Source organism: Chlorocebus sabaeus, chromosome 15 (genome assembly GCF_047675955.1).
Source record: "Chlorocebus sabaeus isolate Y175 chromosome 15, mChlSab1.0.hap1, whole genome shotgun sequence".
NCBI classification, from domain to species: Eukaryota; Metazoa; Chordata; class Mammalia; order Primates; family Cercopithecidae; genus Chlorocebus; species Chlorocebus sabaeus.
The window spans coordinates 76,466,600-76,489,294 of NC_132918.1; the positions used below are offsets into that span (position 1 = coordinate 76,466,600).

General features: G+C 42.0%; 1 pseudogene; it reads right to left on the reverse strand.

The window, feature by feature from the left end:
- Positions 1-323: 323 nt before the first annotated feature.
- Positions 324-22,695, reverse strand: part of LOC119625701 (calponin-2-like) — a 62,650-nt pseudogene continuing 40,278 nt past the window's right edge.

A 22,695-nucleotide genomic window follows, 5' to 3' on the forward strand; every position in this document is an offset into this window, starting at 1 on the left:
CCTTTGGGGAACAAGTTCCCTGCAATCCCAGGTCTCCTCTCCCCAGCACAGCTCGGCCCACAGGGTGGACATCCCAGCAGGGAACCTCACCCTACACATATCGGAATACAGCCTCCACCCTTCACCCCACAGCCACGTGGCTCAGTCCTGTGAAGGACCAAGGCAAGGGGGAAAAAGCCCTGCTGCCGGATCCCAGACCGCCACTCACAGACCCTCAGTTGATTGGCAGCACTGAACAGGTTAAGAAAAAAAGAAGATGAAAATACAGAAAAACCCCAAAACCCAGACGGAGAGACGAAGTGCGGGGAGAGCGTGCTGGGAGCCTCAGTAGCTGGCCTCCTCCTGGTGGGTAGGGGAATGTTCAGGGGCCTTCCCCAAGCCCGGACAATCCCTGGCGCCCGAGGGAGCCCCGTCAGCCACTGTGCCATGAGGGCAGTGCTTGGGGTCGTATATCTGCCCGCCCAGGCTGAAGACCTGGCCACTCTGGTTGGCGCTCTGAGGGTAGCCCATCTGCAGGGACATGGAGGAGTTGTCACACTTGTTGGTTCCCAGTTTGGTGTCATAGATGTGCCGCTGGGTCCTGGGAGCCGTCATGCTCACCTGGCTGGCACACATGTTTGTACCCATCTGGAGACTGGTGGTCGAGTGGTCCATACGGGGGCAGGATGTGGTTCTTGGGGTCATAGAAATGCCTCCTCATGCAGACACGGTCATGCCCGACTGGTTGGCGCATTTGTTGGTGCCCGTCTGTAGCCCGATGACTCACTGGCCAGCCTTCATGGTGGCATCGTCAAAGTTCCGCTCCTGCTTCTCTGAGTACTTGATGCGGATGTCCACCCCATTCTGCAGCCCCTTAGTCTTGGCCTTCCCCCCAGGGCGAGAAGAGAAACCTGCACCTGCGTCATGTTCCCATTCTCAAATAGGTTGTTGGCCTCGAACAGGTCCATGAGGTTCATGCCATGGCTGACCATGGCCTTGATGAAGTTGGAGAGGTTTTCTAGCTGGTGCCAGTTCTGTATGGAGCGGTTGATCTTAGGGACTGAGCCAGGCTGCAGTTTGTTCATGAGTGTGCATAAGATAATCCCGTCCTCCAGGCCCTTCTGGAAGTTGGGGCCCATGGAGAGGCCGGTGAGTCCCTCGATCCAGCTGCGGAGCTCTGCCTCCTTCTGGGGGCCATATTTGGACAGGAGTCAGTTCTTGACCTTAGCCAACAGCCCATAGGAGAGTAGGACCCACTGCTGGTACAAGAATCAGAGCTGAAGTCCAGGTACCCCCTGGTTTCAGCAGAGAGAACAAGGCAAAAAATTGCTGTCAAGTGTTTTAACAAATTTCACACAAATCTCATATCCATTCATTTCCAACTTTTATGGCTCTCTGAAATCTTTATATGGTATTGACACACCCTGATTCTCTTTTTCTGAGAGCTGCCAGGAAATCAGTGTGCTTTTGAAACCCTGCCTCTACTGACCTGACCCGACTTTCCAGCCATTATTAACTGGACAGTTGGACCTGTCAGTCCCTATCCCAGGATCTTGGAATTGGGATGCGTAGTTACCAGTGACTCCTCTGAACTGAGGACTTGGAAACTCTGGAGATGTGGGACAACTCTGTAGCTATATGCATGGGAAAGTGAAGAAAGCAAGTCTGGAGAGATGGGTGAGGCAGATGCAAAGAAAAATGAAAATGGGAGAAAATGAGAGAGAGAACAGAAATATTTAAATTTATAAATTAAAATTTTAAAATAGGGACTAAAAGAAGATATTGGAAAGTTAGGTATTACCTATTTAGGCACTTTTATTAATAAATAACAGGACACATATCAAACTAGCATTAGCAAAAGGCAAGCAGGCAGCATTTATTATGACTCTATGACTCTCTTTCTTGCTTGCTCTCGCTTTCATTTTCTCCCACATAATAGCTGCAATCCTCACAGTGACCCTATGAGGAATTTTTATCATCCCAATTTTTGGTTGAGGGGCCTGAGAGGTAAATGATCAAGTAATTTGCCTAAAGTTTGAAAGTAGTGGGCATAAAGCTCAGATCCAAATATATTTCATGTCCAACCTTTGTTTGTCATCACAACCTTTGTGTGTGTGTGTGTGTGTATTCATGCTTTTGATTCAGTGGCCCACTGCTGTTATTATCTGTTTTGGAATATGACAGCTCAACAGGTGGTAACTACTTTCTCTTTGCTTTATGTTGTGTCTCACATCTCAGTTTCTATGTATTCCTATAAAAAGAAGGGTAAATCTAGTGGGTATACAATTCCCAAGAGCATAAAATGCCTTATTTGAACAGTAAGGAAAATCCTCTAGACACAAATCCAACACATGAAGAGGTTTAAATAAAACGCTGGAAAACGTGGAAGGACAGAATGCTCGATGAACCCAGTCAGACAGAGGAGGCTTTTAGAGTCTATGTGTCTACAGACTCTTCTGAGAAACAAAGTACAAAACAAGAGGAGAATCTCACCCTCCAGGAAGAAAGGCCCAGTGGCTGTGGCTGTTGCAGACAGAATCACTTGATTCCTGATTGTAGGGACTTCTCCCAGATTGGCTACAGGGATTATTGCAGCAGGTAGGAAAGGGACAAGCTCTGAATCCAGAAAGCCCCGTGACTGATCCCTGCTTTTGCTGAGCATTCGCTATTTGGCCTTGGAAAATTTATCTCCCAGGGCTTCCGTTTCCCATCTGCAAAACAGTCTTTCCCTGGGAGTGCTGTTGCAAGTACTAGAAAGGACAAAAAATCCTTATGGATGGCACATGGGAGGCATTCGATAGATACCATCATTGTTATCACCGTTATTGTGCAAGGGGGAGAGAGAATATTAGGGACTTTGCTGTACCCAAGTAATAATATTCTGGGGCTATGCACACATGGGCTTCTGGGTTCTTACAAGTTGGCTGAAGCCTAGAAATGGCCAATAAATCTCTGTCTCCAATCAAAGAGAAAGAAAAGATCTCCCGGTCCCATGAGTCTGGAAATCCTTCAGATAAAAGTTCCCTTCTTACTGACGAAGGGAACTTTGTTGGCTCACATAACCGGACAGACCACAAAAGTGCTGATTTCAGGACCAGTTGTATTTGAAGCTTAACCTCAAACTTCAGGGGTCTCTCTCCTTCCCTTAATTCTGCTTCCCACCTTGGTTCTACAGTGTGGCAAAACTTTAAAGATAAAAAAGGCTGCCAGTAGCTGTAGCTTCACACACTCTGCTTTCAGCAACTCCATGAAAATATTGTTTTTCTAGTTGCTCCTGGAAAAGCCAGAGGGTCACACTGCTTGGACCAACTTAGCTCATACATGCATCATTGAACCAATTCCTGGGACCAAGACAAGGAAATTATATTGATGGGTTTAGACCTGGTTCCCACTCACAGTCCTGGGGCTAGTAATGAATTCAGCCCCGCCTAAACCATATGAACTGAGAGTGAGGTAAAGGAAGTTCTCCAAGAAAAACAGAGGCACTATTAGCCGCAGCAGAAGAAAATGGATGTTGGCAGGCGAAAACAACAAATACGCAGCATAGGCTCTAAATAACATCAGTGGAAACCATAATCACCAATATTTACTAAATGTTTATTGTGCTCTGGGATAAGCACTTTTCATTAATTTCCTCACTTAATCCTCACAAAAATGATCAATGCATATATTATTATAATTATCCCCACTTAAGGGATAATGAAACTGAGACACAGAAAGCCTAAGTATTAATCATTTGTCTGAGGTCATGTTGCTAGTGAACAGCAGGGTTGAGATTTGAACTTGAGCCATGGGACTTAAGAGTCCACATGTAATTTTGTGAGCTGAATAATTCCCCCACCTCCACACCCCACCCCTACCCCTGCTAAGATATCCAGGTCCGAATCCCTGGAACCTGTAAATGTTAACTCGCAGGGACTTTGCAGATATGATTAAGTTAAGGATCTTGAGGTGGGAATGCTATTCCGAATTAGTCCAATGGGCCCCAAATATAATCACAAGTACATTTGTAAGAGGGAGCCAGAGGGAAATTTGTCAACACAGGAGAAAAGGCAATGTGATGACAGAAGCAAAGACTAGAGTGACACACTTTGAAGATGAAGGAAGAGGCCAAGACTGGAGGCATTTCAATGTCTTGTAAAAACTGAAAAAGGCAAGGAAGGAAACATTCTCATTTAGAGCCTCCATAAGGAAATTTCTTTTCTGTTGTCTCCTCCTTTCTCTCCACTTCTCTCCTCTCCTCATCCTCTCTTCTCCCCTCCAGATCTCCCAGCACTGCTTGCATATGGCTCCCCAAATGGCAACCCCATCTGTGTTAGGCAGAATTCTAAACTGACGCCCAAAACTCCCAGCTCCTGGTGCATGGGCCTTGCATAATCCCCAGGACTGTGAATACCACGGATTTCTCTGCCATGATTCAGTTATATTGTATGGTACTTTCTCCTTAAGAAAAGGGGTTTAGGCAGATGGCTCACCTAATCTGGTGAACCTTAAAAGAGTCTGGGCTCTCCCTAAGAAAAAGATGAAAAGCATGAGAAGAATTCAACGGAGGAAGATTCTCCATTGCTGGCTTCAGAGAGGAAGGACAAGGGTTGCAAGTGGCCTCTAGGAACTAAGAACAGCACCAGTCAACAACCAGCAAGAAAATGAGAATGTCAGTCCTGAACAACTACCACTACACAAAACTGAATTTGGTTAACAACCCGAGAGAGCTTAAAAAAGAATTCTTCCCCAGAGCCCTGATAAAGGAACACAACTCAGCCAATGCCCTTATTTCAGCTTTCTTAGACCCTGGGCAGAGAATCCAGCCACACACGGCCAGGTGTTAGCTAATAATACATGCGTACTGTTTTAATTTGCCAAATTTGTGGTAATGTGTTACACAACGATAGAAGACTAGTATATTATTCCTGGGTCTATGCAATCTCTCAATTCAAACACCCACCAACTATAGTCTTCATGTCCTTAAAGAATAGAGAGAGCTAGTGTGGTGGGGCATGTCTGTAGTCTCAGCTACTTATGAGGCTGAGATGGAAGGATCACTTAAGCCCAGGAGTTCAGGTCCAGACTGGGTGACAGAGCGAAGCTCTGTCTCAATAAATAGATAAATAAATAATAAATAAATAAACATTTTAAAAATGTTTAAGCAAAATAAAATCATCTTGTCCCTAGTTGGGTCAAGGGTCCACCACTAATCTAGACAGCACTGGCTGTCAAGGGTCCAACACTGGTCTAGACAGCACAGGTTTTCCACCACCTACACAGTAGGGGTTGCAGATATACAACCTCAGGGAAGGAGAATAGGCAAGGCAGCCAAGCTGGCTGGCGTGATCTGCTACTGCCCTTCCAACTTGTATGTGACAGTTTTCTATTAGTCTATCTCCTGCCTTGCATTATGCACATTTTCTCTCACCTAACTAGTTCCTGAGTTCATCAAAGGCAAAAAGGTGGCATAGTGCAGTAAGACAAACATTATCTTAGGGGACACAAAGAGCTGGGTGCAGATCGACCTATTCGCTGTGTGAGCTTAGACAAGTCACTTAACATCTCAGGATTCCGTTCCCTATTTGTGAAACAAGAGTAATATACCTACCTTGCAGGGCTGCTGTGAGAATTAAATGAGATGAAATAGGTGGTGTCCTTTGTGAGTCTTTGATAAATATCAATTCCCTTCTGCCATTTTTAATCCATTTTCTATCTCCACCGTAGCAGCTGGCACAGCAGTGTAAGCTTATTCCTGCATCACATCAAATAAATAAAAACAATCCACATGCTGATGGAAAGGAGTAGGGCAACCAATAGCATGGAAGTAGCCCAATTATTACATGAGCAAGGTGTCAACACAGGAAAGGACTGGTAAGGAGTCCCCTGGATTGGAGTTCCCCCTGAAAGTAATAATGAATAACAAAAGGATAGCATCAGGCATTAATTGGAAGCATTCTGTAATGTGTGCCAGGCACTGTGCTGAGGGCTCCCTTGATGTAACTCATTTAATGCCTAACAAGGGCCATTCACCGGTATTATCATTACTCCACTTTACACATGAGGGATGAGATCCAGAGAGGTGAAATGATTTACCCAGGTTAGGAAAAGGCAGGGTCAAAATTCACCCTGAGTCTATATGACTCCAAAGTCCAAAGCTTTTACCTACTCTTCTTTAAATCGCCATGAACATGACATTCCTTTTTTGGAAATAAACTTAAAGTTGGTGCAAACACCTGTACCCATGGAGACTGAAACTGAATGATAACATACAGTTCCTTTCATGGACTTCTAAACTCTTTTCAAATATTTAAATTTCCAGGAAATTTTTTTAATCACAGGGAGAGAAAAATATCCAAGAAAAGAATAAAGGGCTTATGTCTGCCAAACCAAAAGTAGCTATTCAAAAAACTCCAGAGCACCTCCATTTCCTTGCCTAGAGGAACTCCACTGGGGAAATCTTCCAAAGAATTTCTGCTGGATTTTTAATTGTTTCAAAAATTAAGACAAAATAAGAAGACTGTTTTCTGTCTGCAGAAGCCAATAGTCTCTGATTTTTTTTTTTTTTTTTTTTTTTTTTCGGTTAGGACTGAAACCTCTCCAGTGGCTAAAAATTCTATGCACTGCTTGAGGCATCAGAGAAATTCTGTGTCACCCTTGAAAAACAGCATTTCCCCCAGGAACCTGGCATCCTTATCTTTATTCCTCACCCAGACCTGGCATGGGGTCCTCACCTCTCCACCACGTAGTTTCACAGCTCACCCTGGCTGCTCCAAATGCCCCAACGTGCACTCTGATAGTTTTAATAACCTTCTCCATTCCCCATTTAAGAGTTAGCCATTATTGCTCAAGCCTTTTCAAGCCAGCTGGAAATTCACCTTGGCAAGAATTCTATCCTTGTTGGACACTCCCCCCTGGCTTTTCAAACTTAGTAAAAGGAATTGAGACCTAGCGGGAAAAGCCCGCCTGTCGCCTGTCGTTGCTTTCCTTCTAGATTGTGTATGAAATCTCCCACAGGGCTGCCCTGGCTCTAGGCTAATTAGGCTGTTTTATTATACAACAGTATCAGGAAAAACTAAGGGCAGTTATTTACAACAGCCTCCAGGCCCTTGTCTCTGAGAGTCTGGAGGATCTGTAGAAATCAGAGAGCAAGACACTGAGGCCTGCAGTATGATTTGCTTACATGGATGTCCAGGGTGTGGTTTTGGTGCCTAGGTTCTATTTTTTTTTTTTTTAAATTTATTTATTATTATTAAACTTCAAGTTGTAGGGTACATGTGCACAACGTGCAGGTTTGCTACATATGTATACTTGTGCCATGTTGGTGTGCTGCACCCATCAACTCGTCATTTACATCAGGTATAACTCCCAATGCAATCCCTCCCCCCTCCCCCCTCCCCATGATAGGCCCTGGTGTGTGATGTTCCCCTTCCCGAGTCCAAGTGATCTCATTGTTCAGTTCCCGCCTATGAGTGAGAACATGCGGTGTTTGGTTTTCTGTTCTTGTGATAGTTTGCTGAGAATGATGGTTTCCAGCTGCATCCATGTCCCTACAAAGGACACAAACTCATCCTTTTTTATGGCTGCATAGTATTCCATGGTGTATATGTGCCACATTTTCTTAATCCAATCTGTCACTGATGGACATTTGGGTTGATTCCAAGTCTTTGCTATTGTGAATAGTGCTGCAATAAACATACGTGTGCATGTGTCCTTATAGCAGCATAATTTATAATCCTTTGGGTATATACCTAGTAATGGGATGGCTGGGTCATATGGTACATCTAGTTCTAGATCCTTGAGGAATCGCCATACTGTTTTCCATAATGGTTGAACTAGTTTACAATCCCACCAACAGTGTAAAAGTGTTCCTATTTCTCCACATCCTCTCCAGCACCTATTGTTTCCTGACTTTTGAATGATCGCCATTCTAACTGGTGTGAGATGGTATCTCATTGTGGTTTTGATTTGCATTTCTCTGATGGCCAGTGATGATGAGCATTTTTTCATGTGTCTGTTGGCTGTATGAATGTCTTCTTTTGAGAAATGTCTGTTCATATCCTTTGCCCACTTTTGGATGGGGTTGTTTGTTTTTTTCTTGTAAATTTGTTTGAGTTCTTTGTAGGTTCTGGATATTAGCCCTTTGTCAGATGAGTAGATTGCAAAAATTTTCTCCCATTCTGTAGGTTGCCTGTTCACTCTGATGGTAGTTTCTTTTGCTGTGCAGAAGCTCTTTAGTTTAATGAGATCCCATTTGTCAATTTTGGCTTTTGCTGCCGTTGCTTTTGGTGTTTTAGACATGAAGTCTTTGCCCATGCCTATGTCCTGAATGGTACTACCTAGGTTTTCCTCTAGGATTTTTATGGTATTAGGTCTAACATTTAAGTCTCTAATCCATCTTGAATTAATTTTCGTATAAGGAGTAAGGAAAGGATCCAGTTTCAGCTTTCTACTTATGGCTAGCCAATTTTCCCAGCACCATTTATTAAATAGGGAATCCTTTCCCCATTTCTTGTTTCTCTCAGGTTTGTCAAAGATCAGATGGCTGTAGATGTGTGGTATTATTTCTGAGGACTCTGTTCTGTTCCATTGGTCTATATCTCTGTTTTGGTACCAGTACCATGCTGTTTTGGTTACTGTAGCCTTGTAGTATAGTTTGAAGTCAGGTAGCATGATGCCTCCAGCTTTGTTCTTTTGACTTAGGATTGTCTTGGAGATGCGGGCTCTTTTTTGGTTCCATATGAACTTTAAAGCAGTTTTTTCCAATTCTGTGAAGAAGCTCATTGGTAGCTTGATGGGGATGGCATTGAATCTATAAATTACCTTGGGCAGTATGGCCATTTTCACGATATTGATTCTTCCTATCCATGAGCATGGTATGTTCTTCCATTTGTTTGTGTCCTCTTTTATTTCACTGAGCAGTGGTTTGTAGTTCTCCTTGAAGAGGTCCTTTACATCCCTTGTAAGTTGGATTCCTAGGTATTTTATTCTCTTTGAAGCAATTGTGAATGGAAGTTCATTCCTGATTTGGCTGTCTGTTTGACTGTCACTGGTGTATAAGAATGCTTGTAGCAGAAGGCAAGAAATAACTAAGATCAGAGCAGAACTGAAGGAGATAGAGACACAAAAAACCCTCCAAAAAATCAATGAATCCAGGAGTTGGTTTTTTGAAAAGATCAACAAAATTGACAGACCACTAGCAAGACTAATAAAGAAGAAAAGAGAGAAGAATCAAATCGACGCAATTAAAAATGATAAAGGGGATATCACCACCGACCCCACAGAAATACAAACTACCATCAGAGAATACTATAAACACCTCTACGCAAATAAACTGGAAAATCTAGAAGAAATGGATAATTTCCTGGACACTTACACTCTTCCAAGACTAAACCAGGAAGAAGTTGAATCCCTGAATAGACCAATAGTAGGCTCTGAAATTGAGGCAATAATTAATAGCCTACCAACCAAAAAAAGTCCAGGACCAGATGGATTCACAGCTGAATTCTACCAGAGGTACAAGGAGGAGCTGGTACCATTCCTTCTGAAACTATTCCAATCAATAGAAAAAGAGGGAATCCTCCCCAACTCATTTTATGAGGCCAACATCATCCTGATACCAAAGCCTGGCAGAGACACAACAAAAAAAGAGAATTTTAGACCAATATCCCTGATGAACATCGATGCAAAAATCCTCAATAAAATACTGGCAAACCGGATTCAGCAGCACATCAAAAAGCTTATCCACCATGATCAAGTGGGCTTCATCCCTGGGATGCAAGGCTGGTTCAACATTCGCAAATCAATAAACATAATCCAGCATATAAACAGAACCAAAGACAAGAACCACATCATTATCTCAATAGATGCAGAAAAGGCTTTTGACAAAATTCAACAGCCCTTCATGCTAAAAACGCTCAATAAATTCGGTATTGATGGAACGTACCTCAAAATAATAAGAGCTATTTATGACAAACCCACAGCCAATATCATACTGAATGGGCAAAAACTGGAAAAATTCCCTTTGAAAACTGGCACAAGACAGGGATGCCCTCTCTCACCACTCCTATTCAACATAGTGTTGGAAGTTCTGGCTAGGGCAATCAGGCAAGAGAAAGAAATCAAGGGGATTCAGTTAGGAAAAGAAGAAGTCAAATTGTCCCTGTTTGCAGACGACATGATTGTATATTTAGAAAACCCCATTGTCTCAGCCCAAAATCTCCTTAAGCTGATCAGCAACTTCAGCAAAGTCTCAGGATACAAAATTAATGTGCCTAGGTTCTATTTAAATAAAATGTTAACTAAAATCAAAACATTGGATATTAGAGTTTGCTAAGTGATCAGCGATCCCCAGTGACCATGTCTGTGAGTGCAGGGTTGGGCCAGAAAAGCTCCGTCATCTAGGAAAGTGCTATTCAAGGTGTGGTCCACCAATTATCAGAGACCAGCCCACCAGGAGGGAGGTGCAGACATGAAGATAAGCATTTAGAAATCTCTGTAGTTATTTGACAGTACTGGGACATTTTACAAAAGTACTAGTCTGCAACAGATTAGAAATACAAAAATTTAAAATGAGGTTTTTATTGGCTTAATACTTGTTTTTTAATCAGAGTTTGAGAAGCACTGGTATAAAAGACAAACTGAAAAGAAGAAAGGAAGAGGGGTAGAAGAAACGAGGGAGAGAGGAAAGATAATAAAGATAGAGAAGTAAAAATAATAATCTTTAGATTACATAATTATTTAAAACATGCAAAGTATTTTTGCATGTATTATGACACTGGGTCTGTCATCCAAGATCTTCCTTCTGTTTCAAGCACTCTAAGCACCTGTCCATCTTTTTCCCTTGTTCTCTTCTTTCCCTGGGGTGTGTTCCTCTACACTGGCTCCCTTGGAAATTATGATCCCAGTTCATATGTCACCCCTCAGGGAGCCCTTTTCTAGCCACCCAACCTAGAGTGTTCTCCCTCATCCATGCTACCCATCTCCATCATGGGGCCATGTTTATTATTTTTTTTCTTCTATGAAACTTAATCCCAAACTATCGTGTTAATGTATTGGCTTATTGTTTCTAATCAATCTCCCCACTAGAATATGAGTTTCTTCAGAACAGGCATGCTGTCTGTTTTGTTCACTCCATAACTCTCATGGCTAGAGAGTGCCTGGCATAGGGACAAGTACATGAATGAATGAATGAATGAATGATGAATGGCTGAATACCATAGGTATCAATGTTTCCATTTAAAATGTAAAGAAAATAAGAGTTTTAAGATTTTACTCAAAAGAATTTAGAGTCTTTCCCAAGGATGCCTAGCTCCTCAGTAGAACCAGGGCTCCAAGTGAACCTCCTGGCTCCAAAAGTACTGCTACTTCTACCTTACAACATTACCTGAGGTAGACGTTTCTGGAGAAAGATCTATAGAGCCTTGTAATACCCAATAAGAAAAGTCACATAGGGTGCATGTAGCTACAGGCAGCTTCTGCTGTTGTAAGTAAAAATCCCTCTGAAATTAAGGAGAAAACAGCACAGGTGCAGGAGATTGAGTAGGAGATCTGCTTCCTACTGAGTTGACATCTAACCCTCGCAACCCTCCTCCCTGCCAGCCCCCTGCCAAAATCCCTTATGTGCTCTCTATAATTGTAAGATTGGTAAAAGTTAGAACTCTGGGGCCAGACACACTGGAGTTTGAATGCTGAATTTTTTTTTCTTACTTGGGCAATAAGTAAATTCCTACATGTCTCTACTACTTTGCAGGGTATGTATACAATTAAATGGGATGACATAGGCAGGTGCCCCCAGGGATATTCAACCAAGATGAATTGCCTTTTCTTCTTACAGTTGACATCTCTTTAACATCAGCTAATTATACTGGTGGCAAGTGGATGGAAGAATGAGTACAAAACGAATGAGGATTTACAACCCACACAGCTTTTCAAGGTAGTTAAGGGCTTACCAGTTAGCTTTACTGTGTGAATGTGGTCTTTACATTTACCCTCCAAACTAAAAACAAAATTATCCAGTCTATAACCTTACATGCAGTCTCACTGCTAAGAAAATGACCTGCTAAGAAATTGATCCTTATTCATCTCATAAAGGAGTAAATGGCTGCTTCCAACGCCAAAATACAATTATGTGAGGAAATAGTGTTCTTGAAAACTCAGTCTCCACTTTATTTCTGCTTTTCTTCTCTGGCAGATTAACAAGTAGAAAGATTATGAGCTTTGAAAACAACTAGGGAAGGGTTCAGATCCCAGTTCTGCTACTTGTCTTCATATGTCTAAATCTCAGTTTCCGGATCTATAAAATGGGCATAACACTTCTTACCTTGATGTATTCTTTGGTGGGCCTGGAGATCGTATAGCACAGGCTATAAAAGGTGCTCAATAAATGAGAGCTTTAATTCTTCCTCCAAATATTTGGTCCCAATCACAGGAGAAAAGGTCTGACCACAGAAGCATAAAGTGAGGGGCACCGTTACAACAGAGCGTGCCTAGAACATAGTAGGTATTCAATAAATATTTGGTGAATGAATACAATGGAAGCGTGATTTGTTTGCAACTGTCAAAGAGGAAAAAGGTTCATAATCTGAAAACCGGCATGGTGTCCAGAATTTCAATTGATGACATTGGCACTCATTCACAAGAATCCACCAAGAACTAGTGCAGTTTTGTCTAAAGTCTTTCTTTGGGTCATATTTCAGCTCCTCCCCAACTTGGTTGAAGACCCCATGATCTAAGGTCAATTGTGAGTGATGACATGGTCTATTAGGAGTTAGGTTGAACGTACCAAAAGTAATATGTCCATGTCCACCAAAGAGACTCTATTCTCCCTGAGGGAGGAGCAGACCCACATGGAAGGAAGATTCCAGGCTGCCACCCTCAAAGCCATCCGGCCTTGATTTAGAAACACACAGTTCCTTCCAAGCAAGGCCCCTTACTGCATCCGAATTTTCAACTGGGTTCAACCCTTCCTGTCAAGAAAATGATGCCTGAAATGCCATCCTGAAATTTGATATCAGAAGGAAGAGAGTCGGGCAAAAATTGAAGGTCCTGCGAGGAACCTCCATGCTGGGGTTTGCAAAGCTATGCAGAAATTAAGATCCAGCACTTAGCAGCAGAGATGTAGTTGTCTGTCAGACATCAAGCCTGGTTTGTGAAGCTGTCAGTCACTGCTGTGAACTACAAAGTCACTGTGTGAACTGGCCAGGACCCAGGAGGATTTCCACAAAATGAAAATCCAGATAAAGCAACGCCAGCGAGTCCAGGGAACACTGGAATTCTTAATAATCCTGGTGTTCCAGGCCTCCAAAGTCACATCAGGGCTCCTCTCTCTTTGTCTCTCCCCAGTCCCATGTCCTCTTTCCCCCATCCTCTGGCTCTACCCCCATCTCCCGCCCCACTCCCCTCTTTTATTTACCAAATTTTGCATGATTCAATACATTCTTCCTAAGTATCAAGCACAGACTGTGCCTTTCTCTCCTCCTTTCTGCCCCAGGTTAGTTTTACTACAAAGTTGTGGCCTTCAGCCTCCACTGGGCCTTACATGCTACTTGGAGTCTTTCTGCATTTCTCCAGCCAGCACTCTCCCGTCCTCCACGCAGGCAACTTCATACTCAGCAAAGCTTCTAGCTGGGCGTCACCCTCTTTACTGACAAAAGCTACTCACCTCCTCCTTCACAGTGAAAATAGAAGCCATAATGCAAGACTTCCCTCACCCATCTATTGCCCGGTGCCCCAGTGTGGGATCCCCGCTGTTGGGATCGCAATGGTGAGAATGTTAGTGGATGCTCAGGACCCCATTCCATCCTGTGCTACCTCCTCAGGAAACCAATCCTGTGGGTCAGTCCTTCTTTCTCTCTCCAGATCTTTTCTACCAGTTCTTCTCCATCAGTATTTAATACACTTGAGGTTATCCCATCTTGAAAACAAGCAGACAGACAAAACCCCTCTTCTTCCTGGGCTAGCCCTTCTGGTTCTCTCTTGCCTTCCCTCGAACCTCAGACCCTCACTGTTGAAAGCAGGTGGACACTCGCTGTCCCTCTCTTCTCTCTAATGAAATTAGGAATTAAGGATTAAAGTAGACTTGAGTCAGAGTCATTCTTCTCCCATCTGATTTGTGTGATGGGGGCATAGTATTTAATTTCTCTACATCTAAGTTTTCTCATGTGAAGTGAAATAAATATTAGTTCTACTTATTGGATTGCTGTGAATATAAAATGTAGCAATATTGATAAAGAGCTTAGCACGGTGTCTGGTACAAAATAAGCTATCAAAAATGTAGCTATTGTTATTATTATTTGATTTTTTTTGAACTTTGCAATCTGGCTTCTTCCCTTGCCATTCCACCACCATTGCTCTTCCCAAAAATGTCATTATTGCTAAATTCAATCAAATATTATTTTTCAGGCTTGGCATGGTGACTCATGCCTGTAATCCTAGCACTTTGGGAGGGTGAGGTAGGAGGATCGCCTGATGTGAGGAAATAGTGTTCTCAGTGTACTCAGGAGTTCAAGACCAGCCTGAGCAACACAGTGAAACCCCATCTCTACTAGAAATACAAAAAAATTAGCCAGGCATGGTGGCCCACACCTGTAGTCCTAACTACTTGGGAAGTTGAGGCATGAGAATTGTTTGAACCTGGGAGGCAGAGGTTGCTGTGAGCTGAGATGGGGCCACTGCACTCCAGCCTAGGTGACAAAGTGAGACTCAGTCTCAAAAAAAAAAAAAAAAAAAAAAAAGATTTTTCAGAATTATCTCACTTGACCTTTTTGCCACAATTGGTGACATTTTTCCTTGTAAAACAAGTTCTCCATCCACTTGTTAGCCTCCTTCCTCTAACATCCTGATACCTATAGATGTCTCTCAGAGTTTCATGACTCAACCTTCCTATTTTTTAATCTTTATATTCTCTCAGTAATCTCATCTATTCCTACAGGTGATTCTATGGTATTTTAGGTATTCTATTCCTATGGCTTCTACAAACTGATAATGCCTAAATCTAAATCTGCACCCCCAAACTTTCTCCCAAGCTCTATATTAAAACATCTAACTTCCTGTAGGGCATCGCTACTAAGATGACTCTCAGGCACTTCCAACTGTCCCAAGCAGACATTATCAACTTCCCTGCGTGTCCCTGTGTGGACCATTATCACTCACCCATTTGACCTTCCAGAAACCTAATGACACCCACTTCCTTCACTGCCCTCCGTGTCCAATTCCAATTCTACCTCCGACATGTGTATCCCATTTGTGTATCTCCATTCCTACTGGGGCACTGCCTTGCTTAGCACATCATTGTCCCCTGTCTAAATTACTGTCACAAATTTCCAGCAGATGTAAGTGTCATATCTCTTCTAATCTGTTCTCTGCTCTGTAGCAAGGAAGAGCTGTATTTGTCTAGTTCATTTGAGTCAGACTTTTGAAAATACAGAAAAGTACAAAGAATGGTAAAATGAACACTCATATTCCCACTACCCAGAATTAACAGTAATGTTTCTAAAACTAAAATCTTACCATATGGCTAGTCTGTAAAATGCTCATTGGCACCTCCTTGTCCTTCGGATCAAGTTCAAATTCAGTTGCAAAGTTGACATGACTCTCCACGATTTCCAATCTCTTCTCACCCACACCTCCCAACTCAACAATGTGAAATCCAGATCACAGCCAATTATCTGTGTTCTTCCCAAAATGCCAGGCTCCCTCTACCCTCCAGACCTTTCCACTTTTGAGGAGGAGGGCGTAAAAGGGATGAGAAACTGCCTGAGTAAGGAACAGTACAGAAATAAACATAAGAATGTAGTTGGCAGTCAGCCCATAGAAGTGATGTTCAGAGCAGTACCTTAGATCATGCAAGTGACAACATCACAGAATCTTAGAATTGCTCAGAAAAGTATTTAAATCCAGCCCTCCTGCAACCACCCCTGAACTTACCCATCATGCCTTCAAAGAACCTATATTTGAAAAGTAGTAAAGAACATGCACTGTATGTTTTGCATGTTATGGCTTTTTAATGTACTCAAAGGAGAGTATATTATACATGGAGACAGATGATTATAATTCTCTAAGGCTCTCGGAAGGCAGAAATCTTTCCCCTGACATCTCTCCCAGGGGGTAGAGGTGATCTTTGAATGCAAAAGGAAAGAAGGTCAGTAACTTCAATTAAGTAGTCCTTTTCATGAAGACAGAGGAAGCATCCAAAGGTTTCTGGCAATTCCTTTGTTTTATAGAGATAGTTAAAAGGAAACCAAGAAGGAAGAGAAATTTTTTCACTTCTTGTGACAGGCCTTGCTAATTGTCTTATTTTAAGGAAACACTGGTTTTTTGTTTTGCTATCCAGTTACAGTAAATGATGCCTAGAAAATGGCACAGCCATTGTAAACCAAAATTCTCTTATTTTAGTCTGTACCGAAGTCAGTTTCCAAAAACGCCTACGCCATTCAATGCCTGATGCCACTTGGATTAACAGAAAAATTAGTGAAATATCAGTATTGCACAGCCACACAAGCAGAATTATTTATGCAATGAGTAGCCAATGTGAAGGAAAATGGATTGTACAAATAAGCTGCCTAATCCACAAGGTTGTAATGGAAATTGCTTCAATTTCTGTGGATGATTTAAGATGGAAGCTTTGTTGTTTTTTTCAGAATTCAATAGTTGTTAACTGATCACACCTCTGCTTCTACAATGATTTTTGTAAAATATGAGAAGAAAACCAAAGGAACTTATTGCTGATTTTTAAAAGTATTAATGAAAGAGAAAGAAAAGGAAACCTGTGGGTGAGTTCTTTATACGTTATGCGGGGTTTTTGTTTGGTGATTGATGGTCTTCATTACGTATGAGAACTACCCACCCCGCCTGCCATAGAAAACATTGATTCTGGAACATAACTGACTTTCCAGTAAAGTGTAATATTTTCAAAGTGTTGCCATTTCCATTATGTAAAAAGTACATTGCCTTTTAGAACAGGTGTTTTGGAAAAATTAAACTTGTGTCAAAATGGATATTTTAATTTGTAATGGGAAGTTAACACAGATGGCTGTAATGAGGGCTCTAAACTATCTTTTAATTTATTATTTAGAACCTTATATCATTATGCACACACCCTCAAAATGTGCAACCCTCCAAGCACAGTTCTCAGCAGATGTGCTCAAAGGTGTCAGTAATACCTAAGTGATGATCTGAACTGCATGGCAAAGTCAATAGAAGGTTGATGGAAATGTAGATTACAATGGAACAGGCTTTTGGAAAACAGTCTCCGTGTGATGTATACGCCATGCTATTCAGCGAGGGCATGGGTGTGAGCACGTAAACACACACACAGAGGAATCCTTCAGAAGCACAGTAAGGAAGTCAGAGCATTGTGGGCTCATGCTTATTTCTAGAAGCATCACCCATTGGAAGGGGCTGAGTCAGTCCTTTAGATTAATATAGTGCTCATGATTTAGTAGCAACTATACAGCAGGTACCACCACTAGTCCTTTAGAAGAATGATCTCATTTTATTCTCTCAACAGCTATATTTAGTAAATTTTAATATTCCTATTTTACAGACAATAAAATAGAGGTGTGCTTCATCACCAAATTACCACATGACCTTGGAAAAGGTAGCAAGGTCATTTATTTATCCAAGTCATATTTGTTTCAGAAATGCATGTTTTCCAACTTCAATAGGAAGCAAATTTGGTTTTATGTCAGATTTGTTCATTTATTTCAAGGAATTTGTAATTGAGATACAGAGAATAGCTCGTTTTTATTTAGTTATATTCTTCCTTTGATGACAGTATGCTTTATTTGAAAAGCTGAGGATAAATATTGGGAAGAATGACATGGTACCAGATATTAGAGATGGGTAAGGATGGCAAGAAAATAAGGCTGGAAACATCAGGGCCAAATCATTAAAATTCCATGTGCCATCTTAAGAAATTTGGGCTTTATCCAGAGGATGATGAAGCACCTTTGAAGGACTTTCATCAGTGGCTACTTGATTTAACTCCACTTCTGTCTCCAGGATTTAGTATAGCTCTGCCTCAATCTCTTGTAGCTAAAATCTTCCAGAATTTTCAGCCTCATGGCATGTTAAAATTCCTAAAGCTTTTCTTCTGCAGTGAACTTTACCATCGGAAAGGAAAATCCCCATGTCTGTAGACTTTCCCGCCCAGCCAGCATGCTCAGCCCTTACCGCCTGTTCTTTGATAGGGTAATTCCTGTCTCCCAACTCAAGGAGCAGAATCCTCCTGATCCAGTCAGAGCAAGAAGAAAAGATGACAGTGGCTCAGCACTTGTAGCATGAACCTGCATAACTGCATCTGTAATACGTTTCTCCCTTTAGCCACCCCATTTACCTTTAGGTGTTTATTCCTTAAAGCTGGAGCATTTATTTCACTCAAAGCTACTAAATGGAAGTATTCCTTAGTGACATCACTAATACTAGGCTAAATTCAAAAGTGTTCCCTCTTTAAAAGTTTAAAATCACAAATATGTTACGCCATAATACAACCTTTAAGGTATAAACAGGTCATTTTTTAAAAAAAGCTTGAAGTGTGTTCTCTACAAGTTTTTTTTTTTTTTTCCTCCTTTTGGACAAAGAGAAAGTTCCTAATAAGAAAATGGAAAATGCTTTTGGTGTGAGATAATCCAAAACAAACAAACACACACACATACACACACACACACACTTCTTTTGAAGACTGAATGGAGAAAGAGTTGTTTAAAAGGAGTAGTAGAATGTCTACACAGATAATATCCCAAATATTTCAAGCGCCACCCAAGAGGGAATTTCCACTAGCACGTGCTGCAATTTGCCACAGGCAGATGAGAGCCTCTAATTCAGAACATAAGCTGAGCCTCCATCTATAAGAAATTCTACAAGCAACAGCATGACCTGGCTAGAATAATGATGTATGACTTGTGGCTGAAAACATTCCACAGCTCAACAGATGGCTCTCTTCCGGGGTTTGAGACAGGCAGGCATCAGGCAATATCCTGACAAGAGTGAAATACTGACCTGAGGAGAAGAAAATCAGAGCCCAGGGAGATGGCGTATCTTTTGTGAAGCACACCATTTTCTAGGTGTGCCCTGCAGGAAGCGCCCCATGAAAACAGCAACAAAGCGATTGCTTTGTTACAGAAGCATGTCAAGGAATTTGTAAAACAAAACCATTGGTGCAAGTGAAATTCTGTTATTTTTTTTTTACACTGAGATATTTCGATTTTTGTTTGTCTCTGCATTCAGAAGCTAAATCTTGTTACCATACATCTTGATTCTAACTCAAGGTTTACTTCTCTGGCATATTCCAGCGCAAATTCCTTGCATCCTCAGTCCAGATCCTCTTCTATTCCAGGGAGAAAAATAAACCATGCTTGTTAACTGATGATGAGCCTGTGCTTGGTGCTATAAACAGCCTCGCCCACCCACCCAGACAAGCACTGGATTAGTGCAAAAGCAGGGCTTCCCCCTGCCACCCTCAACCCCCAGACATATCCAAAATTGAGTTCATTGTCCTCCCTCCAAAACCCAATTCTCCTCTTAGTTCCACAAACAGACAAATAACTATACCATCCACTCTCTGTTATCCAATCCAGAAACGTAGAACTCGTTTTCGCTTTCTCTGTCTTCCTCAAGTCTCTGGCCAATAACCAGGCCCCGTCATTTTGACAACCAAATTTCTCTCCTGTCTGTTTTTCAACGGCCATCTTCCAGGCCAGCTCCTCCTGGTCTCAGCCGTAAATTATGCAACCTGTAGCCTGAGTGACCTTTCCCAGCACAGTTCAAATTGAGTTTCTTTTGCTAAAATCCCTTCTAGTAGCTCTCCATGGCTTTTAGAATAAAGTCCAAAGTCGTTACCATGACTTAGGAGGCCCCTCAAGTTATGACCCTTACTTTTATTGAAATCTTCATCCCTCGCCATGCCCCACCTATCACTATATGCCTCAATCAGTCTGATGCCATATGGCTTCCCCAAAGTATTGTTGGCATGCTTGCCACGTGGCCTTTGCCCCAAGCGAGCGTCCTCCACTTAACTACTACTTGTCCCTCAACTCGGCTTTCTCCGTCAATAGGAAGGCTTCTCTTTTTTCCTTTGGTGCCCTCCCTATATGTTCTCATAATGCTTTTTCAAGTCATAGAACTACCGCATCATGTTGATGTCTGGGTCCTGGTAGTATTGCATACCAAGATTTAGGCTCAGAACTTAGAACATTTTAGAAACTTAAATATTTGTTGAATGAATGAATGAATGAAGACTTCTTGAGTAACTGAATGATATACTGAATTAATAAATTACATTCCTGATTATTTTGGCAATTGATAGCACATCTCTCTACCTCCCCACACCATCATAGGGCTCACTTCCTTCCTTGTCTCTTACTGACTTTGGCACGGATCTGGTTCCTAATCTAGTCCTTTCTCAGGCGCTCTTCACTTGGTGTACATGTGTGATATCCCTGCTGTCAGACCCTTGGCGTTCCCATGGTGTCTCTGATTTGGTCTGCCTTCTTGTTTCGCTATTCTTTTTTGGGTAGGGCTAGTCTCATAGAATCAATTGTTGGTCCCAGTCACTCACTTGTCCTGTGCCTGGGCCAGTCACTACTCCTGCCCCACCCTACTCATGAAATGAGGAGTCAAGCATATTAATAAACACCCACAGTTCCCAGAGTCCCTCCTCAAGACTCAGACAAAATTATGCCATTTTTATTCCCTTAAATTGTGATGTTGAAGCAGAACACACACAGCTTTGTGAGCAGAAGTTTTCTCTGCTCTGCCGAAGAATAAAGGTCAAAGCAGAGATATGCACATGCCCTTTGACCACAGGTGCCTCCAATGACCACCATCACGGCATCATTGGCTGATTTCTCATCTTTCTGTAGAAGAGTCACATAGCTTTATGTCAGAACAGTAGGTATCCATGCATACCCAGGGCTTAAAATCTTGGGGACTTTTTTCTTACAAACCAACTGCTGTGGGGCAGTGTAAAGAAGAGTCACCTCATCCTTGCACAGAAGATCCTATCAATATCTTGGCTACTCTGCAGGGCATTCTCAATGGCCACACCCACCATCCCGTTTGCTGCCAGGAGTCAGAGGCCCACATGGCTAGGACACTGCAGCTGAGCACCACTCGTCTATAATGTTCTCGCACAACTCTTACACTCTGAGTCCTTTCCCATTCCACCTCTTCAGGCACCATCCTCTGCCACTTCCACAGGTTTTTTCCACTTACTTTAGTCTTGATTTCTGCCACTCTAACTTTGGTGCTAAGATCCTGGTCTTGACCTTGCCTCTGACACTCTCAACTCGATGTCTACACATGGACTTCCAAGTGTGTTATATATGGCTTCCCTTTATGACTTTGATTGACTCATCCTCCAGCTTAAGATTCCAACTCCATAGAATCAGCCTATCCAAAGGCCCCTTGGAAAGAGAAGGAGGGCATGGTAGAGTCAAGCAAACAACCACCTTGCTTTGCCAAGTGGGAAGCATGCTTCCTGTGGATGCTCTTTACAGAGACCACTTTATCCTAGATTTGCGCTGACTGAGACATAAGGCTAGTGTTGGAAGACAACTATATTGCAATTGACTAACAGAATAAATCAGTGGATTTTGAAGAGCATTCATGTCCATTTATGCCACTTCCAGATACCCTGCTGTCCTTCCTTAAGGCATTTTTAATTTTAAAAGTGCAATTCTTAAAACACAAAAGGTGGAACTGAAAACATCACCAGACATCACAGAAGTGTGGGCAATCCTTTAAGGAAGAAGATGGAATCTTGATCTCAAAAGCTATTAAAAGCCCTTTTTTTCCTGTCTCTTCACCTGCCCACCTGATTACTTTTAAGTGAAGATGTAAGATCATAAGGAGAAGAGGGTGCAAAAAATAGAATGCCATTTTTTCTTCTCCATTCTCTCATAGATAATGATGTCGGAGCACTGGCCAGTATAGATAACCAGCGTAAATTAAGAGCTTAACTGGAAGCCTATTAAAGGCCATCTCCACTCGCTCTTGCCTATTCCTATTCTTGCACAATACACAACACAACTTGAGAGAAGGCCAAAAAAATTAGCTCTAGAAAACTCAATTGCTATAACCAATTGTTCAGTGAAATGTCCTTTGTTAAGCCTCAAGCCTTTGATTAGTGTGTTTAATTTAAAAAGACTCCTCCTTCTCCACTTAAAGCTGACCTGCATCAAATACTGTCTTTGCTTATCATGGTGCTATAAAGTGTTTATAGGCCAAAACGGGTATTAAAATTCTGAGACAAAACATTTTAAACATGATCTTAGGGACAATATTTTCACCCCAATACTGTCCATGGTATAATTAACTTCATGGGAAATTTAAACCACAAAACCCATAATACAAGTTCAAATGTTCTGAAGGATTTACTCAATGAATTTAGAACTTGAGAAGGAATGCAAAAGTTCTTAAAAATCAGGCTACAAATCATCCTCTTATTCTAATTAGGAGCAATTAAAGGAAAATATGTCACTTGATATAGCTGCTCTGTCTAAATCTCTGCCCAAATCCATGCCCAGAGTCCTGTTAAAGACATCGGGAACCATGGGACCCTTCCCCCGCCCTACTGATGAACACCTGATGAAAGGTAAGCACTCAAGGGTCTCCTTCACAGGAAGTTGAATTCAGACACCAACACTGTAGTTATTTAGCCACAGGTGCAAGACTTGGAAAGTCATGTAAACTAAGGTGCTTACTACATTTTGGAATGGGTGAAGATAACACCCA